This window comes from Sapajus apella, unplaced genomic scaffold (assembly GCF_009761245.1).
Source record: "Sapajus apella isolate SASKATOON/1434 unplaced genomic scaffold, GSC_monkey_1.0 scaffold1, whole genome shotgun sequence".
In the NCBI taxonomy this organism is placed as follows: Eukaryota; Metazoa; Chordata; class Mammalia; order Primates; family Cebidae; genus Sapajus; species Sapajus apella.
The window spans coordinates 23,424,156-23,436,797 of record NW_022436941.1 but is presented as its reverse complement, the minus strand read 5'-3'; the positions used below and the strand labels follow the sequence as shown (position 1 = coordinate 23,436,797).

The 12,642-nt window shown below is 37.4% G+C and overlaps 1 pseudogene; it reads right to left on the bottom strand.

Moving 5' to 3' along the window:
* Positions 1–7,355: 7,355 nt before the first annotated feature.
* Positions 7,356–8,276, bottom strand: LOC116560439 (annotated as a pseudogene).
* Between the last annotated feature and the right edge of the window lie 4,366 nt (positions 8,277–12,642).

Below are 12,642 nucleotides of genomic sequence, written 5' to 3'. Positions count from 1 at the left end.
TTCCAATAGTGAGCTGGAGCAGCAGAGAATCAAGTTATTCTCCTTGGTTCTTTGACAACTTAATAATGTCAATGAAGTCCTTACTAACATATATATAATAAAGAAAAATGCAATATGTTTAGCTCAGTTTATTCCTTTTGAGCTCCTGCAAGGATTTTGTTCATTTTTGCAACCTTGTGCTGTATAGCAAAGACTTAGGGCCAGATTAATCAGAGGAACCTTTGTTCTAATTAAAATGTGTTTGTAAAGACCCTGTCATTTCCTTTTGACTTGACACCGTCTTTTCATCTTAATCTCTTTTCCAGATATGCATCTTAGGTCCCAGAGAGAAGGTGGCATATGCTGCAAGCTTCCTCTTATGTTATTTACAGTTAGTTATCCGTGGCAGTGGAAGTTGCACAGGAAGAAGAGAATATTGATGTTCCTAGAAAGTTTTTCATGGTTCAGTTCAGAATCTTGCAAAACAAAATCTGAGGATTACACACATTTTAATGGAAAGAGCTTAGCATTCAACTATGGGAGATGGTTAAGACCAATACTCTGGAATGTTAATGTGTGAGCATTAAGTAAGGTGTTCATTTTTGTTCTATTTCAGAATAAAAGACTGCTTCATGGTCATTTGAAGAGCTGTACTTGGTTACAAAATACTTTCTTTTTAGGAAAGGATGCATGCAGTGATGAAATGCCTGCCAGTGAGATTACGGAGAGGAAGTACAGATTAGTAAAATTTCATCCCTTCATAACTTCTATTTGCTTTAAGGGATCAGAAAGAACATTTACATGAGTCATGCAAACTCTCACAGACACGCTGAGATCTGAAGGCATTAAATGTAAGCAGATAATACAACACAAGTTCTATAGCACAATTTTGACATGACGTTGATTATCAATGCCACGAATTTGAAGCTGCTGAGTGTGGGTTGAGCTGGTGAGACCCGTGTGGACAAGCATAAAATGCTATATCTGCAGGGCCAGTTGTATCCATCTGCTGACTTTATTCATGTAAGGACGCAGAAGTGAATGCATCTGACATTTTGTACACCTAAAGAGCCAAATCCCCATTCTGTCTCTTGACAGGTCCATGCAGCTTAAAGCAAAGAACAAGTTGAAAGACCCTTAAAGAATACCAGTCTTGAGGCTTCTCTTGGCAGTATTTTAGTCCACATTTCCCCCATCTGTAATTATACCTTTTGTCTTTTTCTTTTTATTTTCTTTCTTCTTCTTCTTTTTTTTTTTTTTTTTAAATACAACTAGTGTTGAGTTCTCCCATTGGAGAGCTCCTGGTTCGGATTACAGGAGGTTCTCCCTACACAGAGTTGCTCAGCCTCACTCTGTACTGTTTGTTTTTACAAGACTTCAAGCTTTTTATTTCTCCCCCTCCCCCTCTCCCTCCCCCTCCTCCTCCTCCTCCTTCTGTTTTCTTGTTGGCACAGATGTTTCTTTGTTGAAGATGAAAATAATTTTAGTTCTTCTAAATGGATACCAGTATATGTTCATGATTAGCCCAATCACAAGGCATTCCTGGAGAAGAAACAAGTACACAGATATTTGATGGTGCATAAGTACATAATTTGGATTACCTGGAAAACAATTAGAACAAGGGCTTTAAGAGCCAGAGCAATAGTATACTCTTTAGCTTTCCTCTAGTGTTATTGAAAAAAAAAGTTTAATTCACACCCATGTTATTGAAAGGATAAGTCATGGAATGTCTTCGCAAGGATATTGAAAGGATAAGTCATGGAATGTTTTCCTGCTTCACTTCCAAGCAGGAGCAATTTGTTGGGTACTGAGGAATCTCCTTTCTGTGGTAGTCACCTTTGCCTTTCGATCACCTCCTGCGGTTCCTCTACCATTAATTCAAGCTTTTTACCTCCCTTTGAACAGCACTGTCCTTCACATGTGCTCAGCTCTCTCGTTCGGATGGCAGGTCTCTGGAAGTCCTCAGGGCTCCTGAACTTAGCTGCCTTCATCAGTACTAATGCACCTCATAGTGCCGTGCTGCTGCTTCTCTGAGCCTGACAGAAACATTGCCCTCTGGGGCATATTACAGCTATTTCAACTGGGCAAGTAGAGAAAAATACATACCACTTAAGGAGTAGTAAAAAGAAGTGGCTTTCAGTCTTTTTGGAGTTTTATGTTGGAGGAAAAGGATTTATTATTATAGGGGTAGTCAGGTGTGGAGATGGGCTAGAGGTGGAGCAAACAGTGGGTGGGCTAGACTTGCTTGCCCAACGTTGCTCAGCACACAAGGGAAACAAAGTTGGCTTTGAGAGAAGGTTTGAATCTGTGGATAACATCTTTCTTATTGTTGAAAGAGGCATTTCCAGAATGCCAGCTTGTCACAAATAGCATTGCAGGAACAGTGGACCTAGGTTGTAAGTACTTTTTAGCCTTCACATCTATAATTTGGACAGCTCCTCTCTCTGGCTCAGGAGGACAAGGCGATGGAATCAAGCCTGCCAAGACAATAAAAGCTTTTTCGAGTCCGTGACCTGTTAGATAAACAATTTTCTTTCTGTTCCCCATCCTATAAATACTGTGCTGACTCTGACTTATTATTGTGTATATCTAACAATATAAAATCTTCTATTAATCACAAAGTAATAGAACCTGTTCATCTAATTGATCACCCCTTCTCACTGACCCCACTCCCAGTACAACTATCTAAAGTAGCAAGGTAATGGAAAGAACACAGAAATTAGAAAGATAAGCAGAGCTATTGTATTTGTTGCAATCAGTCAGTGAATACAATATTTGCCTTTTAATGCAGCATGCACTTCAGATTTAGAAACAAAACTTAGTAGAAGGGTTAATATTTAAGATATTCAAGACAATTCATTGCTTTGTTTTTTTTTAAATTTGAAGTCTAAGAAAGTCTATATTTTCCTCTTCCTAGGTGTTTCCAGCACACTAGAGAGAGAAAGAGAGAGACAGAGAGAGAGAGAGAATGTACAAAATAAAGAATTATCGTATCTGGCATACATCAACATGAAATCCTCTCTTTAGGATTCTCTCTGCATTTGCATAGACACAGTTTATTGAAATTATAATATTTAGAAGACAAGTAAATAAAGCCTGTTTGCATAAGGAATGTCATGTACCACTTTGAGTTGTGATGATTACCTCCTTCACCCATTTTTTATCATCATCCCAAAATCAAGCAATAAATAAATTTCTTTAGGCTGCAAAGCATTTAAACTAGGATTGCTTATAGAAAATGAATACTGAAAATGAAAGATGTTCAACTTAATCAGGATTAATTTGCTGCCTCAAATGATTAAAAGGCAAAAGAAGAGCTAAGTTTATTTTAAGTTTTTAGTATTTTAGTCCATATTTTAGAAATAAGTTGAGTACAGGGCTTTTTTTTAATACTAAAAAAGTTCTGGGCTTTTAAAAACTCTATATATTTAAGTACTATTGTCATTCTGAGGGCTAAAAAAGTACGACTATTTCAAAATCACTGAAACTCTAGTCACCTTTCAGTCTGCGGACCGTTCAGCCATGTATATGAGTTAAAAGCACAGCCATATACTGTCTATCCAAATAGGAAGTATACATGCTAGGTTCACAATTAGACTAAATAAATATTAATTTTCCTTTTTTTCTTCTAAAGACATAGCATATTTATGTGTCTGTATGTATGTTAGACATGTGATTTCTACTTTCTTTAAAATTAGAGTGCATCAAGGGAAGACAAATAAAAATTCCTACTTTATCAAAATACTAATGTGAGAATAAGACTTGGGTTTATAAGGAAGTGTTTGGAGGAGAGGGTGTGCGTAGTTAAAATTTGAATGTGGAGTCATAGGATTTAAATACAACTTAACAAATGCCATGAAAATACATGGAAAACGTTTGTTGAGATTTCTTGCTGGTAAAGTCTTCCCTAGCTCTGCACTTTTGATTTTCCTGTCTTTTCTATGTCAATTTTTTTTCTTTGAGTCATACTCTTTTAGAGGATATTGCTTAAGTTTAATTTCCTACCCAGCTCCACTTTAATCTCTATATCCTAAGATTATTACATTGTCCTCTAATTTCTAATTTCCGTCTTTCAACATTTGCCAAATACCTTCATTAACCAAGTGCCTACTGTGTGTTATACATTTTGTTAGATGTCCAGATTCTCAGTCTTGCTGATGAAGAGCAAATTTAATGTAAAAAGATGTGCTTTGGGCTGAGGCTGAAGCCATTTCAGGCATTTCGTTTTCCATGAAGGAAACAACCTGTTGTCTCATGCTCTCCTGTAAGCCTCAGTCCTAGCATCCAGTAGGTGCTCACCCACCTTTTATTTCAGAATTAACCTAGCGACCAAAGTTTTCTATAAACCAGAAATACATTTACCTTGTTACAGATAGTGTAATAATGAAGGTGTATTTAAAATTATTTTAGCACAATGTATGTGTTCCATTACTTGTTTTAAGATTACATTTGGTTTTACTTTCCCTTTTCTCAGTTAATTTTTTTATTTATTATTAATCAATAGCAATTAACCCCACTGTGTGCTTAGCACAGTCTTTGAAACAGTGTTATTATGAATATATACACTGTATAATATAGTATATATCAACCAAAGGTTTTGGGTTCACTTGGGTAAATAAATTAAATGCATATTAACTATTAAATAGTAACACAGTGATACAATAAAAGGAAAAAAGTCTCATAATCGAGAACTGCCTCAGTGATACAGACAGTGGTTTAAGTTTATAATAACAGGTGATCACTGATTTTGAATGGGCAGGAAAGTTTTGTAGAAGCTGGTAAGCATGAGGTGGGTCTGAAAGGACAGGCGGAATTTGAAAACAGGTGTTTTGTCCAAGCAGTGACTGCTTTAATCCTCTTCTGTATGCCGTGAGTAAAGTACCCCCATCTCCATTTTATGCATGAGAAAAGTTTCACCAGAGTTAAAGTAACTTGCCCCATGACATAGAGAAACCTGGGCTTGCAACTTAAAACTTCTGATTAAAACCTCCTTTTCTCCCTGTCACAGTTGCCTTTAGATATAAAAAATGACATGAAAGGAAAGGTAATTGACATAAAGAAAGGCCCAGAGATTTGTAATCATGAACTCCTGTAGTCATTTAAGGCTAGAGTTTGTGTAGAAACTAAAGAATATGCAAAGAACCTTTTATGTAAAAATTCTGTGATAAAAGACTAATATAAACATGATTCTGTGAACACACTAGCATAAAATGTGCTTTGGAGACAGACTGACTTGGGTTTAAAGCCTGATTCTCCTTCTTAATTGTCACCTCATTTTCCAAGTTCCATGGAAATGCCTTCTTTCTTTCTTCAATGTTTCCTCACTCTGTATGTGTGTATAATTATTTTCTTCCTCACTAGTTTTCCTATAGTTGACTAATAATACTAATTTATATACATATACACACATATATGCAATTGATACATTTTGGGTATTTGTCCCCACCCAAATCTCATGTTGAATTAGAGTCCCCATGCTGGAAGTTATGCCTGGTGGGAGGTATTTTGGTTATAGGGACAGATCCCTCATGGTTTGGTGCTATTTTCCTGATAGGAAGTTCACATGAGGTTTGGTTGTTTAGAAGTGTGTGGCACCTTGTTCCCCTACTCTCTTACTTGCTCTGGCTTTTGTCATGTAATGTGCCTGCTCCCACTTTACCGTCTGCCATAATCGAAAGCTCCCTGAGGCTTCACGTGAAGCCAAGCAGATGCTAGCACCATGCTTCCTGTAATGCCTGCAGAACTGTGAGCCAATTAAACCTCTCTTCTTTATAAATTATACAGTCTCAGGTATTTATAGCAATGCAAGAACAGCCTAATAAAACAGTATATACATATTTATGGATATACATAATACATATATATTTTATAAAATTTTATATAATTTATATATACCTATATCTATTTATCTGTCTATATTTTATAGTGCTTCCTATGCTAGACATTGTTCTAGGGAATTGACAAATTATTTACTCCTTTAATCATTGCAATAATCCCCTAAGATAGGTTTTTTATGCCATTATTTTGCTGATGAATTATCTATTGATAAACCACAAAGAAGCCAGTTTCCAGTTCTTGAATATATGTATCCCTCCAAATTCGTATGTTGAAACCTAATCACCAAGGGGATGGTAGCAAAAGGTGGAGCCTTTGGAAGGTGATTAGTTCATGGGAGCTCCACTCTAAGAATGAAATTAGTGCCTTTTAAAAGAGTCCTCAGATATCCCTGTTTGCTCTTCCATCATGTGAGGACAGAGCTAGAAGACACCATCTTTGATGCAGAGAGCAATCCCTCACTTGACACTAAATCTGCTGGCACTTTGATCTTAGATTTCTCAGCATCCTGAACTGTAAGAAATACATTTCTATTGTTATCAATTACCCAGTCTATGGCATTTTGTTATAGCAGCCCAAATGGACTAAGACACTAAGGAACCTGCCAAATGTCCCTCAGCCAACGGGAACCCTGGAATGTAAATTCAGATAATGCCATTCCATGGTCCATGTTTCAACCACTATACTGTGCTCCTTCTCATATTTTCTCTTTATACTATCGTTATGTGTTTGATTTCGTTGTCCCAGCTATACTGTAAGCTTGTAAGCTCTTTGTCTTTTTCATATTTATATGCTCAGAATCTGGCATAGTATGTGGAACATGGAAAGGACATAATCTAGTGTGCAAAAATGTCCAGTGGTATTGAATGTATAATCATTCAGCATTTCTGTAAGAAAGGACAGATATTTCCTGTATGACTTCTGCATGAAATCCTGGGGCAAGTGGGGTAGCACTGGTAGAGGTGAAGGGAAGTAGGCAGGGTAGATAGGATGGTGTTGGAAAGGCTTTTTATTCTACGTTGATCTTTTGGTAGGGAAAAGAGATAATCATAGATCTTCAGTCAAAAAATGACATTTTAGAAAAATAAGCAACAGCAGTGTGATGTGCTTTTTAAAATAAAAAAAAATACTGGAGAATGTGGGATCCATGCATATATTCTTAATGATATTTCAGGAAGGAGACAAAAATTTTTTGCAGAGACTGTGGAGATGGTGAGGAAACTATGGAGTTTAGAGCCAGTTAGGAGATGAAACCGGGAGCAGTTATATGGAATTGGAAGGAAATGAAAGAATTAGAGTACTTCAGGGAGGAGTTATATTCCTATGGCTAAGTAGGATACATGGAAAGCTGGTAGGAAAGAAAACATGTTCTAATTTGGACATAGATTGATGTATCTGTAATATGTCTACAGTTGGGCTCCTGGGTAGAAGATACACTGTTTGGTGTGGTGTTCTGGCATTTAGAAGAAAGCTATGGACTAAAGGTAAAATTTGGGAGACATCATTTTTTTTTTAATTATATTTAATTTTTTTTTACCAGAAAATAAACACCAACTTTATTAATATAATAGCAACAGAAAATGTTTCCAGTTTCTCAGAAGGAAATAACATAAGACCAGCAAAAGTGTTTAAAGAGTAAATGCCTACATTTCTTGTTCTGATAGCTTCCCACCACACACAGAAGGTTCCTCAAGGACAGCTGCCACCAGAGCTGCTGCAAGAACATGTTTTTTACTGGGTGTAGCTTCACAGTCAACTTACCAAGCAGAAGACTAAAATATTATATCTTTTTAGAAGATCTTGGTTGGGGGAGAACATATCAATATGGAGAGAAGATCTTTGCTTCTCAAATTGAAGAAACACTATTCACTAATATATAAGTTTTTCTCTGTTACAGTGTACCAGAGTGCTCTGTGAAGAATCCTTTTCCATTCATACCACGTCTGGGTGAGAGGAGAGTGGCAAGCTGCCAGTATACTAGCAGGCACTCCTGGTGATGCTCTGGGCTCTGTTCCCTTTCTGTTGGTAGTAGTAGGCATATTTTCTGGCAGCTGCAGCAGCTTGATGTGGGGGGAAGTAAGGGGCTACCCACCATTCACCTCTTCTTGAAGCCATATTTTTTGTGTTCATAGGAGAGATCTGTCTTAGAGCTCTGCAAATTAACAGTCTTTGGGCAGCCATCTCTATCCTTCTACTGAATGGTACACTCCTTACAATAATAGGCATCAGAGACCCCAGGGCCTCCACAGATCACACAGCGCCCCTGGTAAGATCCATAGTTACACTCATCACATATGCACACCAGACTACAGGGATGCACATAGGAGTCACAAATCACACACTTGCCATCACATTTTTCACACAGTCTTCTGATGGCAACACCAACCTGCTTGCGGCAAAAGATGAAATCAGGATGATGTTTAGCCATAGTTCCCAATGAAGCCATGGGAAATCATTTCTTAAATGATAAGTGAAGTCATGGGGATGGCTTAAAATGTATCACCCCTAAGAAAAGCAAATAAAACAAAAATCCTTTGAAATATCAGCATTTATGGGGCAGATGAAAGAAAACCTACTAAGGAAACCTCTAAAAAAACTTCATGTTTTGGGTGGAACAAACAAGTAAACAAACTAACAACACAAACCCCAACCAACCAACCAACCAACCAAAACAAACACACACACACACACACACGCGCGCGCGCGCACGCGCGTATTTTTTTCTATTAAATGTTCTAGGCCGGAGATTAGCAAACTGTAGCCAGTAAGCTAAATCTGGCCTGCTGCCTGATTTGTAAATATAGCTTTATTGAAACACAGCCATACCCATTCATTCATGTATCATCTATGGTTGCTTTTGCCCTAAAACTGCAGAGTTGAGTAGTTGAGACAAGGACCATATGTTGCAAATCCTAAAATATTTACCATCTGGCCCTTTACAGAAAAAGTTTGCTGACCCCTGTTTTAGACACAAAATGAGAAAAAAAAATTAGATAAAATAAGCTACTTAATTTTCAGGTTTTTTTTTTTTTTTTTTTTTTTTTTGGAAACAAATACTTCTATAAACGAATGACCACCACTTCACTTCATATGGCAGGATCAAAAACAATATATATACAATTCCACAGCATGGCTTCTGAATATGAGGAGAGTAGAGCATTTTAGATTTACCCTATAGGAAAGGTACTGCTGTTTTAAGGAGACAATGGGTCAGCTAGCTTCCTTCACATAAAAAAAAAGAGTGTTGTCATTCATCCATGTCAGATCTTTGAAATTTTCACTTACTCTTGGCTCCCTTTTTATAAAGACACTACTTCATTCAGCTTTATAAATCACACTAGGAAAATACAGTTAAGAAAAAGCCTTGCATTATGGACTCATTCAATTAAACATTCTGGAGGGCATGATTGCTTTAGGCCTGAAAATGGAACAACATCTCAGTAGAAATTAAAAACATAAAGGAATGTGTTCAGGTAATTGCTTATTAAATTTTCAAACCCCAATGACAATAACAAGTTTAAATTGATTGCTCAATATGTTTAAACTAGATGATGCTGAATGTACAACCAGGCTGCACCAGTGCGGCCTGAAAGTAAACCTTATTGAACAGTTAAGTACAGCAGTACCTTTCTGCCTCTGGGGGTTTGGAGAGAATTCAATAAGGCTGGCTGAGATAGTCCAAATTAAATTGGTTAGTAGCAAGTACAACTGTTCCTAGTTTGTAGTGACCCTTAGCTCAGAAGGCTTCAAATCAGCAGTGGGTCTTAGCAACAGAAAAAACAAAGTGCTCATATTCTTGCCTCTAGAGCAGTGGTCCCCAACCTTTTTGGCACCAGGGACCTGTTTTATGGAAGACAATTTTTCCAGGCATTGGGGTAGGGGTGGGGGAATGGTGTTGAGATGATTCAAGCTCATTACATTTATTGTACACTTTATTATTATTACATTGTAAAGTACAATGAAATAATTATACAACTCATCATAATGTAGAATCAGTAGGAGCCCTGAGATTGTTTTCCTGCAACTAGATGGTCCCATCTGGGGTGATGGGAGATAGTGACAGGTCATCAGGCATTAGATTTTCATAAGGAGCATGCAGCCCAGATCCCTCACAAGTGCAGTTCACAATAGGGTTCATGCTTCTATGAAAATCTAATGCCCCTGCAGGTGAGGGGATGTAGGGGTGAGGTTGTGGGGGTTGAGGTTGCAGACCACTCCTCTAAAGTACACTTTCAGTGTTATTTATTGTTTTCCTACAAGAATCTCTCCTGGTTGCCCACTTCTCTTCCTCACTAGTCATCCATGTATTGGAAACCTGCAGTAATTTAATTTTGAAATAAATTTGTCTGATTTTCTTAAATGCCTAATTAGCATACATGTTGCCTTTAGATGAAACCTTGTAAGTCATTATCAGGAATAGTTCTATAAATACTTCGATTATTTTCTTTCGGGAATTCCTATCTCAACCTTAATACAAGATAACATCATTTAACTAGAAATTTTAAAATTTACTCTCCTGTAATTATATTTTTATTATAGATGCTATACACTTTCTAATCTGTAAGCTACAAACAAAATTTAATGTCTGAGATTTAATTTTCACTCTTAGGAATGCTATGGAATAAATACATATTCACACAATTTTCTACATTATTACCAGCTCTAGCTATAGTACCATACAATATTCAGTGATGTATAGAATGGTGATCTGGAGACTTTTGATTAAATATAAAAACAATTACATTATAATCTCAAAGCTAAGTAAGGGAAGTAAAACAATATATATTCATCCTACGGGTAATTCATCCTGCAGGTAAAATCCTATCATCTTCATCCATAAATGAAAAAATTCAGTTACCCAGAGTATCCCACTCCCCTTTTTGAAATCGAGACAAAGTTATCATGTGCGTTTCGTCCTTCTTTTTTCTTTCTTTACTACTGGAGAGACTGGAAATTGAACTGTGATATATAGAGAAGGCTGCTCTGGATATAGCCTCTGTGATGGGAAAGTTTATTGTACATACTTGGAGACTCTTAAAAACGGAAGAGTAAAAACACATCAAAAGAAAATGGAATGAGGTTAAGAGTGGACTGGAAAATAGCCATTTGGATGAAGAGAAAATAGAAAAGTAATAGGTGCTCTGAACAGTAGAATTGTGATCCATGCAGAACTTATAAAAAGAGTTTGAAATTGAAACTGGATTTTCTAGAGTCTCCTTTTATGCTCCAGCACCTGACTGTGACCACAATTGAACTGAAAATTCTTAAGGATCAGATTTTCCTGGGTGAAAAGCTTCTTCGCTTTACCACCTTTCTGGCAGATGTTTTCTGGATGTTTTAAATATAACTGGTGAGTTCTCCTGGTTTTTGCTTTCACATGAGTTCCTGTCACAACTCTCCACAGATGCACAATTGTTAGTTAGATTGGCTAGTTGTTCTACAGGGAAAAAAATAACCTAAGTGATAAAATTACAAAGATTTGTTTCTCTCCCAGGCCCAGCACAGGTCCACTGGGTACTCTGTTCCATGTGGACTTCACTTGGGGACCCAGGCTCTAAGAATGGCATCTGTTGGGATCTTATTGGAAAGCCACAGCTGAGGGACTAAGAGACAGTGAATCGCCCCCTGACTGCTAAAGCATCTACCTAGAAACAAAATCACTTCAGCTCACATTTCACTAACCACAACTGGCATACAGTCATGCCAAAATACAAGAGAGCTGTTAGGTACCATCATCTTGTGTGCTGAAAAAAACCAGAAATATTTGATGGAGAGTACAATGAACTATTCCACATGTCTAACATATAAGGCAGTGAGCAAGAACATCTGGTTTCAGTGGGCTATGATTCTTAGTGGGTGATAAAATTATATGCAAGTAAAAGCAAGCTAGCCAAATTAATGAACTAGGGACATTTCAAAGAAGTCTCAAGGAGGAAATGCAACAATGATGTGATTAGCATTTGAACACTGGCTCCTCCATTGACTAGCCCTGTAACAGTGAACAAGTGACTTTATTATACACATGACTCTGTCTTCTCATCCTGCATAGTGAAATGACTGATAATATTTTCTTCATAGGTATTTTGTGAGAATTATATGAGATAATGTTTATATTGTGTTTAGATTACATTGTTGAGCAGGAACAGGAACTCTGGCTCTTAGCACATATACCTGTCTCTGAGGACCTGGAGTGAAAGGGAAGTCTTTGCAGAAGATGACTTAAACTTGTCCTCAAAGGGAAGTCTGAATTTATTTTGGAAAAAAAAAAAAAAAATTGTCGCAGCACTTTGGTAGGCCGAGGTGGGTGGATCACGAGGTCAGGAGATCGAGACCATCCTGGTCAACAAGGTGAAACCCCGTCTCTAGTAAAAATACAAAAATTAGCTGGGCATGGTGGTGCATGCCTGTAGTCCCAGCTACTTGGGAGGCTGAGGCAGGAAAATTGCTTGAACCCAGGAGGCAGAGGTTGCGGTGAGCCAAGATTGTGCCATTGCACTCCAGTCTGGGTAACAACAGCGAAACTCTGCCTCAAAAAAAAAAAAAAAAAAAATTGATGAGAAAGCGAGCAAGGACTTAGAATGGAGGCGTGACTACACTGTTTAGGAACAGTTAGTAGACTGTTTTGTTGTCTCAGAAGGTTTCTGTAGGGTCCTTCTCTTTTGGCAAGTCAGGACCCCATGAAAATTTTTAAGCACAGGATTTTAGAGCAGAGTATAGGAAAATTAATTTGACAGAAGTGTGTGGTATAGGTTGGAGAAACATCAGGGCAGAGACAGAGCTATTTGTGTAACAAGAGGAAATGGTGGTAGAAAGGAGAACAGAAGATGT